The sequence below is a fragment of the Peromyscus californicus genome, unplaced genomic scaffold, assembly GCF_007827085.1.
Source record: "Peromyscus californicus insignis strain IS unplaced genomic scaffold, ASM782708v3 Scaffold_21__1_contigs__length_65335640, whole genome shotgun sequence".
NCBI lineage: Eukaryota > Metazoa > Chordata > Mammalia > Rodentia > Cricetidae > Peromyscus > Peromyscus californicus.
Window position 1 is genome coordinate 28,935,504 of NW_026294514.1, and position 25,781 is coordinate 28,961,284.

A 25,781-nucleotide genomic window follows, 5' to 3' on the forward strand; every position below is an offset into this window, starting at 1 on the left:
ATGTTTATCAGTGCCCCAATCTGTTACACTAGTCTACAACAAGGTGACAAGTAAGATGTATGTAAAACTGTGGTGGGACACTGGTCCTGGGATGAGAGGAACAAATGTCTACTCACCCTGGATATGGAACTAATGATGAACCTAAGTAAGGACGGACTACCAATGCTGACTTTGGTGAACCAATAAGTTTTATTGGGGTTACTTACAGGACTATGGATGAAGGGTTACTTCCAGAGGTAGAAATAACTGAAAGACAGCTTCAGAACCAAAGCCCACCCCAGCATGGGTGACAGCTCACAAAAGCTGTTCACACTGCACAGCCTGCAGGCATCTTAACAGGTGGGAGAGTGTCCTTTCCAGGTGGCCCAGTTGGTCTGAGCCTCTTCCAGGCAGCTTTACCTATTCCAGGCAGTTGGGCTGCTCTCTGCCTATTTTAGGTAGCTTGATGGGTCTGAGAGTTACCTCTCACAGCAGTCTGTACTACCTATATATTCATGAAGAAGGAGGGGCCTAGTGTATTGGTCAGTTTTAGGGCCTTCCTGAAACCTTTGAGTTGTTTACTTCCTGATCTTAACATGTTTCCCTGAATTGTGAATGTTCCACCGCTCTTAAGAACATCCTATAGTTTCACTAGTCTACATTATGTGTCTTAAGAAATGTCCCTCCAAGTCGGAAGGTTTTAATCTCGGAGGGAACTGCCACACAACAGAAGCCTGATGCTCAAAGCCCACTGGCTTTATAGGAGATGGCTTGCCTCCATGTAGAAAAAATGTCTCACTGTCTTCGGCTGTAGCAATGGTGGGTTTTCCCTAAGACACATCTTTCTTCTGTTTCATAGTAGCACAGAGTAGGTTTGTGGATGGTTGCATTGTATTTAACAAAAATTCAGTCTCCTTTTTCCACCTCCATGAGACTGGTATGCATCTATCCCTCCCTTTCTGATGTCTTTGACTGTGAAGCTTGTTTCGGTGTGTGCCAGGTAAGAGGGTATGACATTTGCCAAGGTTTTCAATGCGTCTGTGTGGTTTGGCATAAGTTCCTGCTGTTTGCATGAGAGAAGCATGCTGTTACCTGGTCTCAGAAGGGACCACAGAGCAGAACTAAACCTGACCTGTGGTCTAGATTGCAAGCTGGTCCAGATCCATGTGCAGTTGAGGCCAGCAGAGTACAATGAATCTGTAGATCCACAAACAGCATTTTTTTCTTTTCCAGTGACCATTATTAGTTACTGAAAGTTTTTGTAGTTGTTATTTGGTATATTTCAGATATAACTAACTGATACAAAGCCCATGATGCACAGAAAAAAATATTCCTTATAGACATGCTATTAGCCCATAAAGCTTCTGTGTGAAAATTAGAGAAAGCAGCTGTCAGGGTTTTCTGTCAGAAAATTGCTATCTAATGTTTATGCTATGAGGCACCTGGTTGCTAACCATGGAATGGTCCTAGCAGGTATACAGAGCCATGAAATCTGTTACGTGAATGTCACCCAGTTCCAGGCATCACCTTTGTGCAGTGAGCAGCACAACCATGAGTGATGACTGTGTACTGTGAGAGACCGCAGTAAGCGAGAAGAGCTATGACTAACTTCTGGTGTGTTGGAGGCAGACAAAAGTAGTTTGCCGGGTGATAGCACTTTTGAGTTGACATATGTCCAGGGACATATGTCCTTATATTTCTTCACAGACAAATTCTAATCTTTTTTTTTTTTCTCTTGAGATTAGAGAGGTGGGCCAGGGCAAAAGTAGAGTTCTCAGCAGGAAAGGAAAGAAAAAAGCCATCAAAAATTTTAATTTTGGAGGCTGGGCAGATGGCTCAGCAGTTAAGAGTGTTTTTTATTATCTTCTAAGGGACTTGAGTTCAGTTCCCAACATTCATATCAGGCTGCTGACAACCACCAGCTACAAGGAATCTGACTCCCTCTTCTGGTCTCAGTGGACACCTGAACTCACCTGCACACACACACACACACACACACACACACACACACACACACAAAATTAAGAATGTTAATTTATTACTATAATTTACTGCTGGCACTAAACACTTTCTGTTCATTTCTCTGGGATAAATACGAGATCAAAATCCTTATTCTTTGCCTTCACTTTTTCTTTTCTTCCTTTCTAGGGTGAGGGAGGAGAGTAGATTCATTAGTAAGTCATAATCGACAGTGTGCGATCAAATTAGTCTTTCCCAGTGCCTTATCCAAATGAGGTCAGGAGAAGATGTATAACTTTCCAAACTGCTGCTATTACCTGGCTCAGGCCTGTGCATCCCACAGTGCTGGGGGCAGGGGCCACACCTCACCTATGGCTGTGGAAAACCTAGACTGTATAGTGGGAAACAAAACAGAAAAGATCTACTTTGAATTTTGGTCCTTGATTTATTAATGACTTGTGTTTCAGTCTTCGTTACAAAATGAGAGCACTAATTATGCTTCCAATGCTTGTTAGGGGGGTTAAATGAAGACAATGTACAAGAATAATCTAGAAGAATGTGCTATATAAAAAGGCATTCTTTCCATTTTCGAGGGGAGGAATTTTGGGGCTGAGTAAGAAGCATGCATCTCTGCTCCCTTGACTTGTCTCTTTTCTCATTTGGGATGCCTTTCCATCTACATTTTTTTCTCTCTTGTAGTTCACCCCTGCATACAACAGGCTAGTTGGCACAGGAGCTCCACCTGACTTTACCTCCCATCTCCCCATAGGAACACAGGACTCACAGATACATGCTATTTTGGTTTTTTTTTTTTTAATTAAGAAAATTTTTATTCATGTTACATACCAACCACAGATCCCTCTCTCTTCCCACCTCATGTCCTCCAGTCTTGTCCCCCCAAAGCACCCCCATTTCCTCCTCTGACAAGGTAAGACCAAAGCACCCCCATTTCCTCCTCTGACAAGGTAAGACCTCCTATGGGGAGTCAGCAGAGCCTAGTACATTCAGTTGAGGCAGGACCAAACCTCTCCCCTTGCATCAAGGCTGTGCAAGGTGTCCCACCATAGTTAGTGGGCTCCAAAAAGCCAGCTCATGCACCAGGGATGGATCCTAATCCTACTGCCAGGGGGCCCCTTAAGCAGATTAAGCTACACAACTGTCTTGCTTATGCAGAGGGCCTAGCCAGTCCCATGTGAAAGAGATACCATAATAGAGGGTGATGTCATGGGAATAGGGAGAAACCTGGTGCTAGGGAGGTTCCCAGGAATCCACAAGGATGACCCCAGCTTAGACAACTAGCAATAGTGGAGGGTGCCTGAAGTGGCTTACCCGGTAATCAGATCGGTGAATACCGTAACTGTCATCATAGAGTAACTGATGGAAGCAGATGCAGAGATCCACAGCCAAGCACCAGGCCAAGCTCCAGGAGTCCAGTTGAAGAGAGAAGAGGGATTCTATGATCAAGGAGCATTAAGATCATGATGGGGAAACCTACAGAGACAACCAAACGAAGCTAGTGGGAACTCATGAACTTTAGACCACAGACACCTCCGTCCAGCTTTTACAGCATTCTGGGGGGTTTGAACTCAGGTCTTCACACTTGCACGGCAAACACTTTTGCTCATTAAGCCGTCTCCCCAGCCCTTCTCTTCCCTTCTTGCTGCTATCTTGTTCTAAAAGCCGTAAAAACAAGCAGATGATTGTACTTGCTCAGTTAGACCCAGGCAAGCCCCTGGCGTATCTACATTTCCTTCTAGGTTATAAAGTCCCAGAAGAGGGATCTTATTTATACTGTGTGCCAGGGCCCAGCTGGTGCCAGACACATGGCGAGCAAGTATGATGCTTATTGAATTCAGACTGTATTATCTTGGAATAAGTGAAAGGCTAACTATATCACATCACAGTCATTTTTCAGTCCATCCATCCAATAAATATTTATTGCTTGCCCACCATCTGCATGACTGAATTTTATGGCTAAGGGTAGAGATGGCGAAACCGACAATTTTACTTAGAAAGCAAATGCTCCCTGGCATTCTTCTTCAAGCTTCTGGGTCAGCCTAAGATGTCTTGCAACAAAGGTAAACGGAAGACTAGATTGCACACTGAAGCCAGTAGACTGTACTGAAGCCCCTCCTCCCCACTTTAAAATATGTCACTCAAAACTATTGTTCCAAAATGCTAGTGCCTGCATTTCCAATAAGTACGTGTTTACAAATTTGAATTTATAAACGTTTTGCTAGCAATATTTGGCTTTTCAAAAATCTGTCCATTGAGGACCCGGATAAGATGTAAGTTGAGGAAACAGCTGTCAGACATTCATTTGAGAAGCTGTCCCCTCTGCGTCCAGCCTGAGGCCTGACTTAAGTTATTTGGTTTTTCAGACCTGACACAACTTGTCACCTTTGGCCTAATTAAAGCGTCCCCCTGTGCGATTGCTGGAATACTTACATCAGCTCTAAAACTCCAAGCATGCTCCAGCTGCTGACCACAGGAAGGCTAACAGTGCTCTAGTCTCTAAGGAGTTGACCCCTCTGAGAACATGTCTTTAAATCAGCCGATCACAACATTTCAGGTAAGTTTAAGGGATAATGCCCACTGATTGTGTGTGTGTGTGTGTGTGTGTGTGTGTGTGTGTGTGCGCACACGCACAGTGCATACACACTTGTATGTGTATACCTGTGTATGTGAAGGTCTGTGACAACCTTGATGTTATTTCTCTGGATCTGTCCCACTATTTGTCTGTCTGTCTGTCTATTTTGTTTGTTTGTTTGTTTTGAGACAGAGTCTCTCACTGGCCTGGAACACGCCGCATAGGCTAAGCTCCCTGACCAGCCAGCGGATCTGCCTGTCTCTCCACTTCTCCAGCTCCGGAGTTAACAACATGTCCAGCATTTTTAAGCCTGTGTTCTGAGGGTTGAACTCAGGCTCTGATGCTTGCAAGGTAAGTGGGTTACTGACTGGACTGTCTTCCTAGCCTGTGTCCGTGGATCTTAATGAAGGCATAGCTGTGAGATAGTTTTCCCTCCCTCCCTCCCTCCCTCCCCCTCCTCTCCCTCTTTCCACTCCTTTTGAACATAAATTCCTCACCCTCACAGGTGACTCACACACACAGTAGCTCCTTGTGGCTGCTGTCAAGAGACAGCTAACCTCAATACCAAATTAAAACGAGTCACAGACACAAACAGAACCAGCACCATCAGAATATGAAATCACGCCAAGAGCACAGCTGCCCAGAAGGCAACCAACCCTTGCTGCAAAGGAGTAGAGAACACTTTGGGCTGAGCAGACCACACGGGCTTCAGTGCCATCATCACTCAGGCTCTTGCAGTGTGCTATCAGCCGCGCACATAAATAAGAGCGGGTGTGGCTCTGCTCCAATAAAACTTACAGGAGCAGGGTGTAGGCTGAGTTTAGCCTGCAGGCTGGAGTTGTTGATTCTTGATTTATAGGAACAGGCTTTATCATCTCTAGAATTCTCTAGAGTTATTCTCTCTCATCTGCAGGGTCCTCGTGTATAGAAGTGCTAATGAATCATGCCCCAGGGAATGTGGAGAAGGTCAGGTAGGATGGGACAGAAGAATGCTTGGGACTGTCAGAGCTTTCCTCCTGGCAGTTAGTTACCTTTTGAGCACCCAGTGCTGCAAGCCTTGCCTCCCTCTTCTGTTGCCTGCTCTGGGATAGTCTGCATATTGCTAGTATTTCACACTTACGAAAGCGAAGAACTAATACAATGGCCTAAGGGGGCTCGCTGTTAGAGGCTACCTGTCTAGCTAGCACTCCAGGGAGAAGCTTCTAGAGCCAGGGACCTCTCTCCTTTCTCCATTTCTCTCCTTGCTTTGATGAATTACCCTTCACCTGTGTCTTCTGTCGTTGCTCTTACCATCCAAGGAAATGGGACTTCTAAGTTGCAAATCATGGAGTCAGATTTGTATCGTGTCTACAGAGTCTACAGAGTCCAGTAGCACACAGGCGTAGTCCGCAGGCGAAGGAGCTTTGTGTTGCCTGGGCTCCGTATGCAGAAGGGGTTTGCCTTGTCATAACTTGAGTTTTGGAGGCAGACACTGATGGTTTTGATAAATGGTACTGGTGGCGGTGCTGGTTACCGGCGGAAAAGTCCCGGGCCATGGCCATGACTACCAGAGTTACAAAGAGCTTTATTAGAAAGAAGGAGGGGATAGGAGGGAGGAGAGACAGGCTTGGAGAGAAGGAAAGATGGCGGGCGCAGAGCAGAGAGCAGAGAAGGAACAGAGAGAGAGAGAGAGAGAGAGAGAGAGAGAGAGAGAGAGAGAGAGAGAGAGCAGAAAAAGAGGGCCGGGTCCCGCATCAGGCTTTTTTAAGACTCAGATTGTGTGACTACGTAGTCACCAGTGCCTGCTGATGATGTAAGACACTAGACCCCGAGCTGCGCATGTACAGGATCCTAACAGACACGATAGAATTCTTACTCCTGTCGCAGGAGATGATATGAATTGGGGCAAAATAACCTCATTTCTTCATATGATGAAGTAGTTAAAATACCTCTCACAGTGGTATTGGAGTGAACTATATAAAACATGTCAACAAAAGGTCAGCTGATCAGTTCAAAATATATTTATTCATATTTACATAAAATTCCTGTATGTATGACATGAAAGCAGAGGGGTGGACTCTTGGGGAGGAATTAGTAGGAGGGAGACCAAGGAGGGAGTAATGGGGGTTATAGGAACATGAGCAAAGTATCATGGTATATGTGTATGAAAAAGTCTAATGAAATCCATCATTTTGTATGCTAACTAGAAAAAGAGCAATAGTGTGCACAGGGGACTGGTACACAGAGACTCATGCTTCTTTTCATTGTACTGCCCCAGAGCTGGAATTGTAGCTTGTGCATAAATAATATTGAATAAATAGATTTTTCTCACATAAATGTAATGATTATGATTTTCCCTCCCTCTGTGTCTCCCAGTTCTTCCCCACCTCACCTTCCTTTTTTTTTTTTTTTTTTTCGAGATAGTTTCACTGTGTAGCTTTGCGCCTTCCTGGAACTCACTCTGTAGCCCAGGCTGGCCTTGAACTCACAGAGATCTGCCTGCCTCTGCCTCCTGAGTGCTGGGATTAAAGGTGTGCGCCACCACCGCCCAGCCAGATCCACCACCTTTCTGTCTCTCATTAGGAAAAAGTGGGCTTCTAAGGGATAATAGTGGGATAAAATAAAACATAACAAGATAAAGCAAAACTAACACATCAGAACTGGACAAAACAAACAAACAGGAGGAAAGAACCCAAGAAAAGACACAAGAAACAGATACAGATGCAGAGATCCATTTGTTCGCACACTCAGGAATCCCATAAAAATACTAACGTGGAAATCATACTATATACCTAAAGGACCCATGAACGCAGGCCCTGTGCATGCTGCCTCAGTCTCTGTGAGTTCCTATGTGTGTTGACTCTATTTAGAGGGCCTTGTTTCCTTGGTGTCCTCTATCCCCTCTGGCTCTTAGACTCTTTCCCACCCTGAGCCTTATGGGGAGGGATTTGATGGAGACATCTCATTTAGACTGAGTGTTACAAGGTCTCTCATTCTCTGCATATTGTCTGGTTATGGGTCTCTGTATTTGTTTCCATCTGATGCAGGAGGAAGTTTCTCTGATGATGGCTAAGCAAGGCACTGATCTGTGGGTATAGCAGAATGTCATTAGGAGTTATTTTATTGCTGTGTTCTTTTAGTAGAACAATAGTATTTGATTTTACCCTAGGTCCCCATGCTATCTAGTCCCAGGTTCTTGGTCACCCAAACAGTGTGGGGGAGAGGTTCCACCTCTTTGAGTGGGTCTTAAGTCAAAATAGATATTGATCGGTTACTTTTGCAAGCTTTGTGCCTTAATTGCACTAGCATATCTTACAAGTAGAATACCATTGCAGACCAAAGGGTTTGTAGCTGGATTGGTGTTTACATTTCTCCTTTGGTAACTTGCAGAATACCTTCCTGTACCAAAGATGCTAACACACCATAGGGGTGACGGCTTTATGGAGGCACCAGCTTGATTTCTCCATGTTCAATGAATTGTGTAGGTGTTGTCTTCAGCAATGGGGCCTTGCCATCAGTTTGTGGAGAGCAACCTATAGTCTTGCCAACAGCCTGAGTTGTTTAGAAGTTCCTATGGGACCCTTTGGCCAACAACTAAATTAGATGTAGCCCAGTCCTAATATTGGAAGCTCCATTTGATGACAAGTATTGTTCAGATGAGATTCTGTTTCCCCCATTATTTGGCAATTTCATTTAGATTGCTTTCATGTATAAAAGTATTTTAGAAAGCATCTACTATATTAGGTTTCTATACTACCCCTCAAGTGGCCCTTAATTTTAGCTGTCCTTCCCTGTATTCCCTCCATTGTTCCCCTCTTTCCTCCCCCTCCCCACTTGATCCTCCCATTCTAGTCCCCTCCCCCATCCATCCTTAACTCTCTGTTCTATTTCCCTGTCCTAATGAGATCTATTGGTCCCCACTAATCACTTACTTTATACCTAACCTCTGTGATTCTATGGATTGTAGCTTGCTTATCATTGACTTAACAACCAATATCCACATATGAGTGAATACATACTTTCTGGGTCTATGACAGCTCACTCAAAATAATTTTTTCTGGTTCCATCCATTTACCTGTAAATTTCATCATTTTGAGTTCCATTGTGTAAGTGTGCACATTTTATTTCTCCATTTATCTATTGAGGGACATCTAGGTTATTTCCAATTTCTGGTTATTATGAATAGAGGAGCAGTGAACATAGCTGAACAAGTGTCTCTGTGGTAGGATGAAGCATCCTTTGGATATATGCCCAAGAGTGATGTCTTGGGGTTTCATTGCTGTGGATAGATGTCATGGCCATGGCAACTCTTATAGAGGAAAATATTTAATTGGGGGCTGGCTTGCAATTCAGAGGTTCAGTCCATTGTCATCATGATGATGTCTTTTGCCTTACAGAAGCTTCTCAGTTTCTCGAGGTCCCATTTATTAATCATTGATCTTAGTGCCTATTCTAGTTCTAGAAATGTTCTGTTCAGAAAATACTTTCTTATGCCAATGAGTCTAAGGATATTCCCCATTTCGTCTTCTAATAGGTTCAGTGTATCTGTTTTTATGCTGTAGTCTTTGATCCATTTGGAGTTGAGTTTTATGCAGGTTGATAAGTATGGATTTATTTAGATTCTTCTACATGCAGCCATCCAGTTTGACCAGCACCATTTGTTGAAGATACTGTCTTTTCTACAGTGTGTATTTCTGGCCTCTTTATAAAGAAAAGGCATCCATAGGTGTATGGATTTATGTCTAAGTCTTCAATTCAATTCCATTGATCAATGTGTTTATTTTTGTGCCAATACCATACTTTTTTTTTTAAATTACTATAGCTCTGTAGTATACTTTGAGGTGGGAAATACCAATACCTCCAGAAATTCTCCTATTATTCAGGAGTGTTTTAGCTATCCTGGACTGTTTGTGTTTCCATATGAAGCTGAAAATTGTCCTTTCAAGATCTGTGAAAAATTGTGTTGAAATTTTGATGGGGATGGCATTGAATCTGTGGATTGCTTTAGTAGGGTGGCCATTTTTACTACGTTAATCCTACTCATCCATGAGCATATCTTCTTCAATTTCTTTCTATTGTGTCTTAAAGTATTTATCATACAAATCTTTCACTAGTTTGGTTAGAGTTACCTCAAGGTATTTTATATTATTTGAGACTATTGTGAAAGGTGTTTTTTCCCTGATTTTCTCAGTCTGTTTGTCATTTGCATATGTGTGTGTGTGTATATATATATATATATATATATATATTATATATATATATATATATTTGTGAGTTCATTTTGTATCCAGCTCCTTTGCTGAAAGTGTTTCTCAGTTGAATTTTATGTATGCTATCATATCATCTGCAAGTAAAGATACTTTGACTTCTTCCTTTCCAATTTGTATCCTGTTGGTCTCTTTTAGTTGTCTTATTTCTCTAGCTAGGATTTCAAGTACTATATTGAATAGGTATGGAGAGAGTGGACAACCTTGTCTTGTCCCTGATTTAAGTGGAATTGCTTTTAATTTCTCTCCATTTAAGTTAATGCTGGCCATGGGCTTGCTGTAAACTGCCTTTATTATGTTGAAGTATGTCCCTTGTATTGCTAATCTCTCTAGGACTTTTATCATGAAGAGGTATTGGATTTTGTCAAAGTCCTTTTCTGCATCTAATGATATGATCATGTATTTTTTGTCTTTCAGTTTATTTAAATGGTGGATTATATTTATTGATTTATGTATGTTGAACAATCCCTGCATCTCTTCTAGTGGTATTTTAGTAATATTTGCAGAGAGGCCTCTTCTCATTTCCTTCTGTATAAATATAGAAATTAGGCTAGGTATGTATTTGGTACCCCCAGAAACTGTTTCTCATCTTCAAAACAGTATCTCTTTGGGCCATCAGAGTATAATCCTTACTGTTCATTCACCCCAGGCATGAGGGATACTGATAGTCTGAAGGGTGGTTATTCTAGGTGGGGAAGTAGTAAGGCAGGATTGGTCACTGGAACATGTGTGTAGGCCATTGTTGCAAACTTAAATGGCTTCTTAGCCCCTTTTGCACCCTATACGGTAATACTTGAGGCAGGCCAACTTTAGAAAGAAAAGGTTTGTTTCTAAAGGGGTTTGTTCATTTCCCATCTAGGGAGGCTAAAAGTCCAAAGAGCATGGCACAGTCTTTTGATGAGGGCCCCTCTTGACTGCATTAGATCATGGTGATGGTGATGGTAAAAATGTGTATGGAAGAAAGACACATCTCAAAACATGAAGCCAGAGATGGATTCAGGGGTTGGGCTTGCTCTTGTAACAACACAAAGGTACATTACATTCCCTCAATGCCGGTATTCTCTCTAGTGTGGGTGAAGCTCACAGCTTCTCATCACAAACCAAGGCAGTGGCAACCATTTGTTCCAGTAGCCATAGTGTTCTACACTGCCACGTGCCTTCATTAAACAACATGCCATTTCCTTTGGAAATCACTGTTGATCTGTACATGTGTTTCTAGTGTATTCTGTGAGTGATACTCCTGAGTCCAGTGTACAGAAAGCCATTCTGTGTACTGGAGGTGGAAAAAGTATTTGTGCAGTTGCTGGATTTTTTTTTTCTTCATTTTCCCTCTAATGAACATATTCACTTGAAAGAGTGATTAACAGTTAATTATGGTTGTTCAAACATGGGCATTGGGGAGATATTTTCTCAAAAGTGAATGAAGTTAGCCTCTCACTTCCAGGAAAACAACTGTCATAACTTGTTGGCAATGATGGAGTTGAAGCTTGAAAGCATTATTAAAATTCAGGAAAACTTGAATCGACTGCTGTGAGCTCGACAGCATCCTGGTACTTAAAATTGTTTTTCCTGATGAGATCACAGTGAAAACAAATGTGATTATTTAAAAATATTATACAGTGAAATGTGTCAACATTTGGGAAATCTGTAACTCAGTGAACGGATATTTTCCAAATGACTAATACATGGAGTTAGACAATCTCGCATGGGTAAAAGGCTCATCTGTAGCAGGGGACAGACAACTGATTTTAATGTTGTGGTGAATTCCTTGTTACACTTTTGGTTTTCATGTTGTGGCTCACCGTTAGGCTTGATCACTTACAGAATTTGGGTGTAGCAAGCAAAGAAGAATAGCCCTAGACATCTGAAGAGGCTACTCAAACACTTCTGCATCCTCATTACCTGTACAACTGTATGGTACCATTTTTACATACATGCTTTAAGCAAGCTATTATGTTACAAGAGCTTGAATATGGAAGCAGATTTGAGAACACAGCAGATTTGGTTGAAGTAGTCATGAAAGATTTCTTTGAAAAACATAAAACAATGCAAGTAGTCCCATGATCCTTTTTTTTGTTTGTGAAGATAGTATTTTCCTGAAAAATATTATAACTGTTAACATAGAGTCTATTTGTATTTTAATATTTTCTAAGTTTTAATTTTAATATGCCAACACTGTCAGTCATAGGAAACATAAGCAGGGCTTCTTCATGTGATTAATAATTTTTAAGAGCATGAATGGGTCTCGGGATTCAAGGCCTGCTACTCTAAGAAGTTCAGGTTTGGGGAAATGGCTCAGTGGATAAAGTACTTACCATGTAAGCTCAGGAAGCTGAATTTGGATCCTCAGGATCCCCACACAGCTGGATGTGGTAGCATCTGTCTGTAGTTCTAGTACTCTCAAGGTGAGATGGGAGGTGGAGACAGGAGAGTCTTGGCTGCTCACAGGCCAGTTGGCCTGGTGTACTTAGCAGTGACAAGAGACTCTCCCTGATTCAAATAAGATAGAAGATGAGACATGTATGGTTGTCTTTTGACGTCCACATGTGTGCCATGGTATGCATATACACACAACTACGCGCCCGTGTGCGTGCGTGCGCATGTACACACACACACATACACACACACACACACACACACACACACGCACACAAAGATGTAAAGAAGATGTGTTTATATGAAAGTGCTTGCTTGAGTGTATGCATATGTCCCATATGCACGCAGATACCCACAGAAGCCAGAAGAGTTTGTCAGACCCCCTTGGAACTGGAGTTCCAGACAGCTGTGGGTGCTGAGCACTGAATACTGAACCTGAGTCCTCTGCAAGAGCAAGTGCTCTTTGTTGCTAAACCATCTTTTCAGCCCCACAGAAGATTTTTCTTCTTTTAAAAAGAGGCCCAGGAGTTCCAGAGCACCGAGGAATGGCAGCTAACGCTGTGCTTCACTGTGAGGCAGTGATGAGGAGTGGCTAGGCTGTGGCAGTGTTCAGAATATGCGCTCTGTCCAAGCAGGACAGCTATCTAGCACTCAAAATATATTGATTGTTAGATGTAGAAGGGATGATCAGATGTTCTAGTTTCTAAAGAAAACCCAGAACTTTGGGCCTTAATGTAAAGTCTCTCAGATTTTAATTGGCAGTACATTGAAGAAATTTTTAGCTCTCTGTGTGGGCCCAAAGAAACCTCTGGGGCCAGCATGACACTGTGATGGACCCCTGAGTTCAACCTCTACTTCAGGCCGTGGGTTGATGATGTTGCTTTGTAACTGTGATGAAAATATTTATTATTAAGGGTTTGAAGAATTAGGAAAGATTTCCAAATTCTGCGGATGTGATGAGATTCTTTTAAAAATGACAAAACCCATATATTGCTAGATGCTTAGAAGACCATTATATTCTGCATGAGAGGCATTGTGCTCATGCTACCGGGAGCTGGGAGAGGGGAGGGGAGCTTGTCCTTTCTTCCTCTGAATTCTTTCTTCTGGAAATGAGTGCTTTTTGTCTCTACCCTTGACTGTAGCGAAACCAACTCCAGACAACACAATAGCTCTTTGTTTTGTTACAGTGTGGTTATACTCTACTGTTTGCAATGCTTCGCCTCCATCTAAGTTGGCAAAAAAAAAAAAAAAAAAAAAAAGGAAAGAAATGAAGCGATGCTGGGTTCCGTGACGTTCAGCAGCTCACAGCTCCGTTGGTAACAGGAGCAAAAAACAGCTCACAAGTCATGCAATTGGAAAATGTGTCAGAATTGTCTGAATAAAAATGCCTTTTAATTTAATGTAGCAGGCTAATTTCAAGAAAGCAATCCACATAAAATATGCTTTTATGTTCCTAAATCAAATGACTTTAAATTTGCAAAGGGTACGGAATAACAAATATTGCAAAGACGTAGGGATCTTTCAATAGCTTTTGATTTTCTGTTTATTTAAAACAAGCAAGCCCTTTCACAAACGAACCATCAATTATTTTGCTCAAAGTAATTGATGACAAGTTTTCAGTGCTACCATCATCTATTTTTTCATTTATGTGAAGTGAGAACCAAATCCATTTTTGAGGTCCATGGTGCACGGGAAACACATCCAGTGGAGTCATATCTTCATGGTGTTGGATTTTTACTTCTTTCATTTCTACTCATGACTGGACAAGGCATTGAGTGAATGATCTGAAACAGACATTGTATTTCACAATATGGAAGTAAGGGTGGTTATCAGAACTGAATGAAGGGTTGTCCTGGCAGATGGGGCAACTGTAGCAATCTAATAGGAGCTAGCCTCTGGTGAGGGTTTATCACCTTCTGTAGAGTGTTGATCTAAATTCACTCCATGGATGAATTCTTTATTACAATGGATTTTTTAAAACACATACTTATTTTATTTGTTTAGTTTTAATGTGAATGCGTGTGTGTGTGTGTGTGTGTGTGTGTGTGTGTGTGTGTGTGTGTGTGTGTGTGTATGCTAGAAGAGGGCGTTGGTTCTCTCAAAGCCCAAGTTATAGGCAGTTGTGAGTCATTCAGTGGCAGTGGTGGGTGATCAGGAAGTGTTCTTAACCACTGAGCCATCTCTCCAGCCCCTACAATGCCTTCTTAAGAGAGGTGCACTAGCTATTCTCAGAGAGTTATTTACCTAGCAATATGTAGCTACAAATTGAGGCTCTAGCATTTGATCCTTGGCAGTAGGGTCTAGCTGTCTGTCTGTCCTTTCTGTCTTCTTCTCTATGGGTCTGTGATGCCAGTGAAGAACCGGGAGACGGGGATTGGTTGGGAGACTGTGTCTATAATTTCAGTTGCCTCAAGAACAAACATTCATTCACCTCAAGCCCTATTGTCATGATCATCTGTAGTCAAACAAACCTTTTAGCAATCAATTTTCAGGGCCCCATTTTAAGACAAAGAGTGTAAAAATTTTTTTCATTGATGAGAGATTATTTTGTTTGCTAAAAATGTAATTAATTTTATTTTTATGGTGTACATGTATCTTTGATGTATGTATGTGAGGATGTGTGTGTGTGTGTGTGTGTGTGTGTGTGTGTGTGTGTGTGTGTGTGTGTGTGCCAAGGCACATGTGTGGAGGTCAGAGAATAAGGAGTCAGAACTCTCTTTCTACCATGAGTCTCAGGGATTGAACTCACGTTGTCAGGCTTGTGTGGCGAACACTTTTATTCACTGAGCCAACTCACCTGCCAGTGAATGCTAATTTTGAATAAGGTGGCTGGGGGATTACTTTTAAAAGTCTAAGCTTTAAAAACTCTGGAAAATACTCTGCCTATGACAAAGGTTTTATAATATCATCATCCATATGAGAATATAGAGATAATTCAGTTTGTTGGAATTTAAAAAAATAGAAATAGTTCAGGAAAGTCCCTTTGAACTTCATAATTTCTTCTTGGTAATGTCATTTACAGTCAGGTCGGCTGTCAGATTTGAGCAAACCGCTGGCGACTTTCATTTGTAATTGAGATGTTGTGGCTGCTGCCGTCAGCTTGTGGGACTGCTCTGGGTTTTCCCCAGTAGATCGAGGAATTCTGATACATTTATTTCATATGTTTCCCATCAAAAAGAAAAAAACATAAATGGTGCATTTATAATTGTATATGCTGCGTTATTGAGTGTATTTCCTCAATAAGAGTGAACTTCTGTTCTTATTAGGCATTAATAAGAACCAAATCTTCTACTTGCAATTTTACATTTCTGATGATTGGAAGAATTTCCCACAGACTAGCTTCTGGTTCCATACATTTCAAATTACGTTTCTTCTCTAGTACCCACATACTTCACGCTGGGTGCCATACATCCTGTGGGTATTTTTGACATGACATCTGGTTCTTGTCCTGGGGCCAGATAAGTTGGCCCAGTGAGTGTTCTTAAGAGCTGTTGCTACACCAGGATGGCTAAAACTGGCTTCATGCGCAGAAGCAACTATCCACTGGATTCACATGAGTGCATCCCAGCCGAATGGTTCAGGTAGGTCTATAAAATGCCACTCCAACACCTGAGACCCAGGGAAAGCTCAACAGAGCGTAAGAGCAATGGGGGCAGAGGACTTACCACTCTCAACATATTGAAGATAACATCTATTTTTGCATGTCTTAGAAATGTGGTTGAGCATGTGAATATTGCCAGGAATCCTCAACTGGGCTTCATGACAAACTCATCAAGTAATTGGAGAGAAAGAGCGCATCATTGGCAGGTAGAGAAGAGCTTGACAGACATATTATCTTGAAGAGCATTTGATTAGTGCCAGCTAATCATCTAAGTAAAGCAGTTTTAAAAAGAGGCAAGAAATGAACATGAGTTAATAATTTAATTAATCCAGAGGTTATAGCCTCATGGGCATTGAATGTCACAATAAGCCAGCTACTAATAGGTATCTTGAAAATCTTGCTCTACAGTCATGGGACTGAGACTGGGTTTTTGTGAGTTGGAGTGCAAGTTCTAGAGAAAATTTAATAATTCTTCTAGAAAATTCTATTATTGCTGTCCAGATTATTTGTGCACATTTTAAGACCATTGTTTGATGAAGCAAATTGATCACGCAGTGCATTAATAATAATTTATAATTATATATAAATTGATAATGATTTATGTAAGTTAAGGCATGTATACATATCATTAAATTAATAAGTTAAATGTTCTAATGAGAAATGATCATTTCAAGCATGTCTTTGTAAAACAAGCAGCTATTAACTCTCATTGGTATAAGCAATACTCATATTATTTATCACTCTTCTGTGTGTAAGCCACCTCAGGCTTCAGGCTAATCTGGGCTAGCCTGTGCTCTAAGCTGTGAGCTCTATTTAAAGTTTGTAGCACTATAGTGATGTTGGATTTTTCTATTCCTATTTAATGTAGTACTTGAATTCATAGCCAGAGCAATAAGGCAAGAGAAAGAAATAAGAGGAATACAAATAGAAAAGGAAGAAATCAGGGGATCACTCTCAGCTGATGGTGTCCTCTTGATACCTGAAAACCCAAAGGACACCATCAGAAAACTGTTAGACCAGCTAAACATTTGCATCAAAGCAGCAGGGAACAAAACTAATTTAACAGCAAGTGTGTGCGGACACACTTGCTCCTGGTTACGGTCACAGGAGAACCTCTGATGTCATGACTCCAGGCACTGCCTACCATGTTGTTGATTTTAATTATTTATTTTGTTCTTTGAGACTATAATACAATTGCTTCATTTCCCTCTTCCCTTTCCTCCCTCTAAACCCTCCCACATATCCCTTCTTGGTTTTTTTTTCACTCATGGCCTCTTTTTTTTTTTTTTTTTTTTTTTTGGTTTTTCAAGACAGGGTTTCTCTGTGTAGCTTTGCGCCTTTCCTGGAACTCACTTGGTAGCCCAGGCTGGCCTCGAACTCACAGAGATCCACCTGGCTCTGCCTCCCGAGTGCTGGGATTAAAGGCGTGCGCCACCACCGCCCGGCGCTCTTTTATTTTTTTAAATTTTCGTTAATTGTTGTTACATACTGCCTTAGTCACTGTCCTGTTCCTGTAAAGAGACACCATGACCAAAGCAAGTCTTATAAAAGAAAGCACTTAACTGGGGCTGGCTTAGTTTCAGAGGCTTAGTCCATTATCATTATGGTGGGAAGCACGGAAGCATTCAGGCAAAGAGAGAAAGCTTCCATCTTCCATGTCTTTTATATAGGCTTCCAGCAGAAGGTGTGGTCCAGATTAAAGACAGATCTTCCCACCTCAAAGATCCAGATTAGAAGTAGGTCTTCCCACTTCAAATGATTTAATTAAGAAACAAATCCCTCACAGGTGTCTTCAGTCATTAGAGTTTTAGTTAATTCCAGATATAATCAATTTGACAACCAAGAATAGTCATCACACACACACACACACACACACACACTACAGTATATATGTGTGTGTGTATATATATATATACATACATACACACATATATAGTGTATATATAGTATAAATATATAGTTTACATATACTCTACACACACATATATATGTGTATATATATATATATATATATATATATATATATATATATATATATATATATATATAATTTCCTAAATAAAAGTATAGCTTGCTCAATCTCTATAATGTTACTTGTATGTTTTCAGGACTGATCATTTAGTATTGGATAATCAAATGGGGGTTCTTCCCCGGTGAAGACTATTTTGCCCACTCTCCACATTCTTTAGTTGCTTTAGTACTATAGTACTTTGTGAGGTGTTGAGGCTTTGTGGTCTTTCCCTGTCTACTTTGGCATGCCCATTGTTGTTCTCTTTGCTCAGTTCATGTTTTGGCAGTCATGTTGGCGAGACTTTATGGGTGTAGCCTCTGACATTCCTAGGTGTCTTCGTTACTTTTCTATTGCTGTGACAAAGTGCCATGACCAAGAAAGCATTGAAGTGGGGCTCACAGTTCTAGAGGGTTAGAGTCCATGACCATCGTGGTGGGAGCATGGCAGCAGGCAGGCAAGCATGGCACTGGAGCAGTGGCTGAGAGCTTACCTCGGATCCATAGCAGAAGGCAGAGTTATAATTGAGAATGGAGTGGGCTTTGGAAACCTCAAAATCCACCCCTAGTGACACACCTCCTCCAACAAGGCCATGCCTCCTAATCCTTCCTGAACAGTTATACCACCTGGGGACCAAGTATTCAAAAATATTAGCCTGAGGGGGCCGTTCTCATTCAAACCACCGCACTAGGAGGAGACATGATCTCATAGCAATCTCTCAGTTCCTCTGGCTCTTACAATCTCTGCCTTGTCCTGCAATAATCCCTGTACTTTTGGAGCAGTTCTAGTATAGCTATATCCCCTAGTACTGGGCTCCACATCTCTGCATTTTTATTGGTTATGATTTTCTGTAATCCTCTCTATCTGTTACGAGGAGAAGTTTCCTTGATGAAGGGTGAGACTTACACTCATCTGTGGGTATAAGAACAAATATTTAGAATGTAATTAGGAGTGAGGAAGGAGATAAATATAGAAGGAGGAGGAGAGTAAAATAGCAGTAAGGATGCCTGAGACAGTAATAAGAAATCATGTTATTAATCATCTACCTTAAAATACTTACAACACACATAAGTCACTATATAAATATGCGTACACAGTTTAAATGAAAATTTCCCATTAGGGCTGACAATGTTCCCTCCAAGACCTAAAGACCATCTACCTAACTAAACCCTCAATACAAATCATGAGAAACCCCCTTTCATTATTGGTTAGGATTGCCCAAGAGAATCCCAAAACGTGGTAGGCTATTGCTATTGTCCTTGGTTGACCCCCAGAGGTAGAAGTTAAGTGTCTATTGCTGAAGACACCATGCATTTCTAAAACAGGGTCCAGAGGCCCCTGAGCTGGAACTGACCTGAATGCCTCCTCCCTGAAGACCAGCTTTCATGGTACCAGAAGGAGCCATGCAAGATTTCAAAAAAGGGAGACAACCAAAAGTCCTGCTCTGCTATGATGCCTATGAACTACAACCACCACCAACATGGCACAAAAATTGGGCTGAAAGGTGCTGAAAAGTGCCCCACAGGTGCAGGAGTGGCAGCCATAATTTGGTGGTAACCAACAGCTCTCTGATTGGACTTAAGACCCACTCAGCAAGAGGGGAATCATGCTGGTAATAGAAACCTGCCAAACTACTCAGGTCTAGTGAAGTCATAGATCTTGTAGGAGAACCTCACAATCACCTCTTTACTAAATTAGCATAATCTCTACCTTTGCTTGTTGAGACAGGGTCTCTTCTTGGCCTGGAGCCTAGCAAACAAGCTGGGCCTTGAACTCGAGGAAGCCACATGTCTCTGCATTTTTATGCAATGGTTCTAAGCACCTAAGCACACACCACTTAGGCCCATCTTTTTTTTTTTTTTTTTTTTTTTTTTTTTTGGTGGGTTCTGAGACTTGGACTCAGGTCTTCATGCATTCATGACAAACACTTTACCAACTGAATCATCTCTCCAGTCACAAACTTTCTTTTTGTGAACAGAGGGAATACACTCTAAAAATAATGATAAAAGTATAATATGGTAAATAGTAAAGTAGTCGCATAGTTGTTAATTATCAAGTATATGTCTCTTGTGTATGTCTGCACTGGTCTTTTAAGTAACTGATGTGTGACAGGTTTGTCTATACCAACATCACCACAAACATGATTATTGTGTTGTGGTAGGACATTAACTATGACTTCAGAGTCCTCAGGAGATAGGGATGCTTCATCCATTATAATTTTATGGAATCACCATTGTATATATGGTCCATCATTTATCAAAATACCACTGTGCAGAGAATTACCTCATTTGGTTGGGATGCCCAAGTTATAAGGATTGACCCCAGGTTGGAGCACATAGTCCTCTCTTCATCACAAGGAGGAATATACATTTCATAAACCTGAAATTTGAGATGGTGAGTCAAGCAGAACGGCAGTTAGTGGGACTGTCACTTTTTGGCCATGCACTGTACGGACAACAGCACACAGGAAATAGCTTAGAGTCTTAGCTCTCTGTAACTTTGGGACATGTGGTTTTAATGAGTCTGACACCCATAGGCTCATATATTTGAATGCTTACCTACCAGGAAGTGGAACTGTTTGGGAAGAATTAAGAGGTGTGGCCTTGTTGGAGGAGGTATGTTACTGGGGGTGGGCTTTGAGGTTTCAAAAGCCCAGGGAAGGTCCAGTCTCTCTATTTCCCTGCGAATCAGGAAGTAAAGCTCTCAACTACTGCTCCAATGCCATGCCTGCCTGTTTTCTGCCATGATGATAATGGATTAACCTTCTAAAACTGTAAGCAAGCTCCCAATGAAATGTTGTCTTTTATAAGAGTTGCCTTGATCATGGTGTCTTTTCACAGCAATAGAGTGGTCACTATGACAGGGTGTTACTTAATTTCTCTTTCCCTGCGTTCTTCTTCTTTACAGTGGAGATGGTGGTACTCGACACATGACATTGTTCTGAGGACTGATAGAACACCTTGAAGTTGTATAGACTGTGCTTGTTACTCAGTAAAGACTCAGTGTTTGGATGTCCTTTATCTCCTGCTGAGGTCCAGGGGGTCCCCTGGCTCCTTTGCTTTCTGAGTCCTGCTTATTTCACTTCCTTTTGCATTGTGGGTAATAACCCAGCATCTTTTCAGTGAATCTCTCCCCACCAGCTTCTATTTCTTGAAACAAATATAACTTGAAAGTAATAATGTTTAAGCCTAAGAGAAGGGCTGGAGAGGTGGCTCAGTGGTTAAGAGCACTGACTGCTCTTCCAGAGGTTCCAAGCCTAAGAGCTCCTTCATTTTAGGGAAAATTTTATACAGTGTGATGGGTTCCAACTCTGTGTGTGTGTATGTGTGTGTGTGTGTGTGTGTGTGTGTGTGTGTGTGTGTGTGTGTGTGTATTCTAGTAGCACAAAATGAGAGCACACATTTTGTTTGACAAAAAAAATTAAAAATCAATATTTGAGGCAATAAGTACTAAGAAGTAATGTGTACTGATGGCGCTTTACATCTGTGAATGGAAGCTGAGCCTGTTAGATCTATATAAAGAGGGAATAGACAAATTGATCTGGATAATGATGTGTTGTGAAATGGATCATCATTAATACATACACAGGGTGGTTATCAGTGCTTAAATGACCAAAATATTGACTTAAGTAACTTTATCTCCTAGTGTTACTAGAGAAAATTACTGCATCTGACTGTATTATCAGCTTATATAGATCCAACCATATATAATACGCAGCCATAAATAAGAATCAGCCATTACAGTTAGGGAGAAAGATCATTTTGATAGCCCACATTCCATCACATTAGAGAGCGTAAAACCCAGTATTATGCACCAAATACACTTTTGTTTCGCAACTTGCTGTCTTTGTGATTTCCATAAATTAGATGTATGGTGGCAGGCTCAATTAACTCCACGGAATAAAAATAGTAATTTTCAAACTTAAAAGCATTTCTGTGTATCTATACAAGATGCCTCCATACCACTGAATGAGTAATAAATACACTGATAAAAATAGCATTTTCATCAAATTTGGAGTGGAGAATAGAATCAGTGGGGATATTAATGAATAGGAAATCTCCAAATGAGTTCCCAAGTCCATTAAGAATTTTAGTGCTGCATTTGAAACTCATAACTCCAGGCAATGCCCTGCCAGACTTGACTTTGACAATGCTCAGTAACCTGTTTTATGGACCTCCTTTTCTTTACACCTGAAACTTCCCAAGAGGAAGTTTCTGGAACAAGCATCTATTTCACTTTTAGTAAGGCTTGAGTTCCTCTTCAGTAAGCTTGTGGACATACACAGGAAGAATATTGATCATTTAAACTGGGTGATATTTGGGAAGGCATCATTGCTCATCCTTGGCCAATAGATGGTATGTTGAAGCCTAACGTGAAAATGTTCCCATGGAAGAACAAAGGAATCTGGCAGAGCCAAATTTCATGCCAAACCCCAGTTCAAGATTGTTTTTATTGTCTGTGTGAGCACTTATCTTTCATGCATGGAAAATGAACCCTGGAGAGGTTGCCTCACCAGGAACATTAAATGCTACTCAATGGCTAATGGAGACCATCAAGCCTTTTGATGCTCTCTGTTGGTTGGGATCTGAGACTGTAGGTTTGTGAACTGATGGTAGGGATGGTTCCTTCAGCAGGGGATATTGGCAGCCACCAGTAAACACCCTGTGATCTACAGATGACTTCCTCTGCAGCTTCCCACGTCTGCTAGGTTTTACTTTTCCTGAGGACGTTTCTTTCATTCATAGCTAGACATTAGGCTGAAGATAAAAATACTAGTAGAAAAAGTATCAGTTCAAATTTGTGCCAACGTACTCTAGATTTCCACAGACCTTGCCAGTCAGTGGCTACAAATATGATCCTAGTAACATTAGGACTGTGTCTTTCTGACTCTAAACTGCCTGCCACTGGCATAGATTAAAGAAAAGATGACTTCTAGCCTAGAGTGTTTGGGGTTTCCTGCCCACACAACACAGCAGGAGAACAGAAGTTCTAGAATCAACCTGTGCTTGGTAGTGACAGCCTCCTTTACACGGGCCTGCATATTCCCAGAGGGCTTTGCAAACCCAGCAATTGATTTACATAACCTTGTTGTTTATTATCTTCGACTCATTTGTCTTTATCAATCTTGTCATTTCTCTGCTTCGGTTCATTCATTCAGCGGAATTTGATTGTGCTCCCATCTAATTACAGTCCCGGAGCTGAGAATACCATAATGGATAGCCAAAGGTGGTTCGTGGACCAGCAGCGCTCATATTCTAGAGGCAGAAATGGATAGCACATAAGGCAACAACAAAAAGAGGTTTCCAGATTTGGGTGAGAGTTAGGTAGGAAATATACAACTCGTTATAATGACGGATCATGGCGGGTCTGAGAGCAAACCTGACCTAGGTAGGGTAGTCAAGAAAGGCCTCTCTGATTCCTAACCAGTGAGTAGTGGCAAGAGATATGATAGCTCAGAAAGTGGGATTTAAGGTCAAGGTAGCAACAGGTGGGCTCTGAGAGCTGGCACAAGGCTGGTACAGCAGTGACTTCTATCTTGTTAGAGATATAGGGAAAATTAAGAGAAGTAATAAATGTGAAAGGGGTTCAAAAATCACAAATTCTACACAAGTGTTAATGGCTGTTGGTAGAAATATACATGGAGCGATACTAGATCTTAAGAATATTTAAGGGACATCCTAGTAAGATTCAGGGTGATTTGATCTAATCTAGTTAGTACAGAATATGGCCTCAGGAAGAAGACTGTAAAGTGGAATTTGAATCACTGCTTAGTGATGGCTGGCTATATCCATCACCGGGGTGGATGGGGGTGTGAAGGGGTGAGGGGTGGTGGTGGTGGCGGTGCAGGGGGGGGGGTAGTCTCTAGCAGCCTGAGGCCATGCAGCAGTCAAACCTCTACCAGTTTAACCAGAAGGAGATGCAATGGAAAGGGGCTATACCTCTGACTAAGGGTGAGATGCACAGTGAAGAGCTGTGGCGTTGAGTGGCTGTTGCTGAGGGCTCTCTGTTCCTCCAAGAGGGAGAATTACAACCCTGGGGTGATGAATCACCATTTCAAGGCAAGATGTGAAAGCCAGAGGGGTCTCTAGCAGTATTTAAAGAAGCTGTAATTTCCTCTAATTGGCAAGCAGATGGAGTAGAGAACTTATTTGTTTGGGAAGTGGGGCCTCAGAGAAGCCTGGAAGGGCTCTGCTGCCCAGATTAAGGACCTAACAGACAAGAGAGTACTCTACCATATGGGATGAGGATATCTGGGTCGATGCATTTAAGGTTTTGAATTCAAAATTCTTCCAGACATGTTGGGCCCATAGGAGAAGTCTGTCTCCTGGTTATGAAACCCTTGTTGTACTCCCTTGCTTGAGGATCATGCAGAGAACTCACACGGGACAGGCCAGTGACAACACCTCATTGTACCTCTCTTTCTTTCTTTTTTCACCATTGAACCAATAACTAGGGGTGAATTCCCTTATGACCAGATTGGAAAGAACTAGATATGTTAAAGGAGGAGAAAACTATAGGTCACAGGAGCTGTAGGGCCTAGTCAATGTATACCAGTAGGAGCTTAGAGAGGATGTAAGTGATTGGATCTCAAGGGATAGGTGGACCATAGATTTGGATAGGACAATGTTTACCAATATGGACTTGAATGATATGAAATGTCATGTATTACCGATGATTGCAGGCGATGGCAATGCATGGCTCTGTGGAGCTTTGGAGAAAGTGAGGGTTTCCATACACTAACTGAAGGTGATGATCTGACGGATAGCAAAGGGAAGGAATAAAAGACCCAGATGTGAAGGGAGCATGTGAGAGTGTATGCAGTCTACGAGACTGCAAGTCTCCCCATGTGACTGATTTCCACAGGAAAGCCAAGAGGGATACCAACGTGGATAAGAATTGTCATAGAGATTGACCCCTAGAAGTCCAAAGGGCTGGGGGATAGGGAATCGTGTAGAACAGGATTCTGAAAGAAACAGTGGCCTGATGGCTCAATTAAGAAGACTGGTGTGACCATGGTCAGCAGTTAAAGCCAGAAGAACAGCTATGGGGACAGACCCAAGACAGTGAAGGCAATCTTGAATAAGTGTGTTGAAAGAGGGGACAACAGGTTTCCCTTACAGTCTTCAAAATTAACTGAAGCACTAAGATTTTCTTTTGTTTGCAAGTTCATTCTTTAAATTTGTTCTGGGAACACAATCAACCACACTCCTGGAAATGTTCCTTTGAGGGGGCAGTTTTCTTATTAATCCACATACATCAGGGGAGGCACGTAATGGACACTGTCTTTCTCCTTCCGGATTCCTGCTCACCAAAGAGGCACCAGCCTCAGTTCCTGGAATAGTGGTGGCTCCTGGCTCATTGCTCTGACCTCAGAAGGAATTACATCTAGCCCCAGAGAACGGCTGCACCCGAGGTATGCACCTTATTCTAGGAGATAATCTATGGCCAGTAACTGACTGCTTGGGAAATCAAAAGGCCTGGCTTCTTATGTCAGTTTGGAAGAACTGCAGCCTCAGAGTCCATCGCAGGACTTTCTGAAGTCTCCACCCTAGCCTCGTTGTGGGGTAGCTGCTCCCTTCATCCAGTCCTGCCTCCTTCCCTTCTTGATACCCTGGCAGTACTCTCCAGCCAACCTTTCACGGGCGGCTTCCCATCTCAGTGTCTGTTTCCAAGGACCCCAATTTAAGACACTGCAGCCGTGGAAACAACCTCAAACCCGGCTCTTCGGTCCTTGTCGGTGAAGCCAAGGCCTAGAACCTTGATTGGATGGAATGTCTCTGTCCTCCTGGGAAAAGGGTATAAAAAGGTTTTAACCACGTTGCTCTGAGCTATTTGCATCTGGAGCCCAGGCCTCGGCTGGGGGTTTAAATTTGTGAGCAATCATTATTATATGCCTAGGGGAAAACTCCTTGGTTTGGGAAGTAGGGGAGGTAAAGGTGGGGGATGCTGTGAGAATTTAGGTTGTGCCTTTTCAAGGGAAGGATTTTATAACGAGAAGCAGTGGGATAACATCAAATGATG

General features: G+C 41.8%; 1 long non-coding RNA gene across 4 annotated transcripts in view; it reads left to right on the forward strand.

The window, feature by feature from the left end:
* The window catches only part of LOC128117730 (uncharacterized), a 55,273-nt gene that overhangs the window by 21,333 nt on the left and 8,159 nt on the right, over window positions 1–25,781 (forward strand). For all 4 annotated transcript variants that reach the window (XR_008220888.1, XR_008220887.1, XR_008220889.1 and 1 more), the window contains exons 3-4: window positions 4,320–4,510; window positions 4,721–4,879. This is a non-coding gene — a long non-coding RNA (uncharacterized LOC128117730). The remainder of the gene's footprint in view (window positions 1–4,319; window positions 4,511–4,720; window positions 4,880–25,781) is intronic.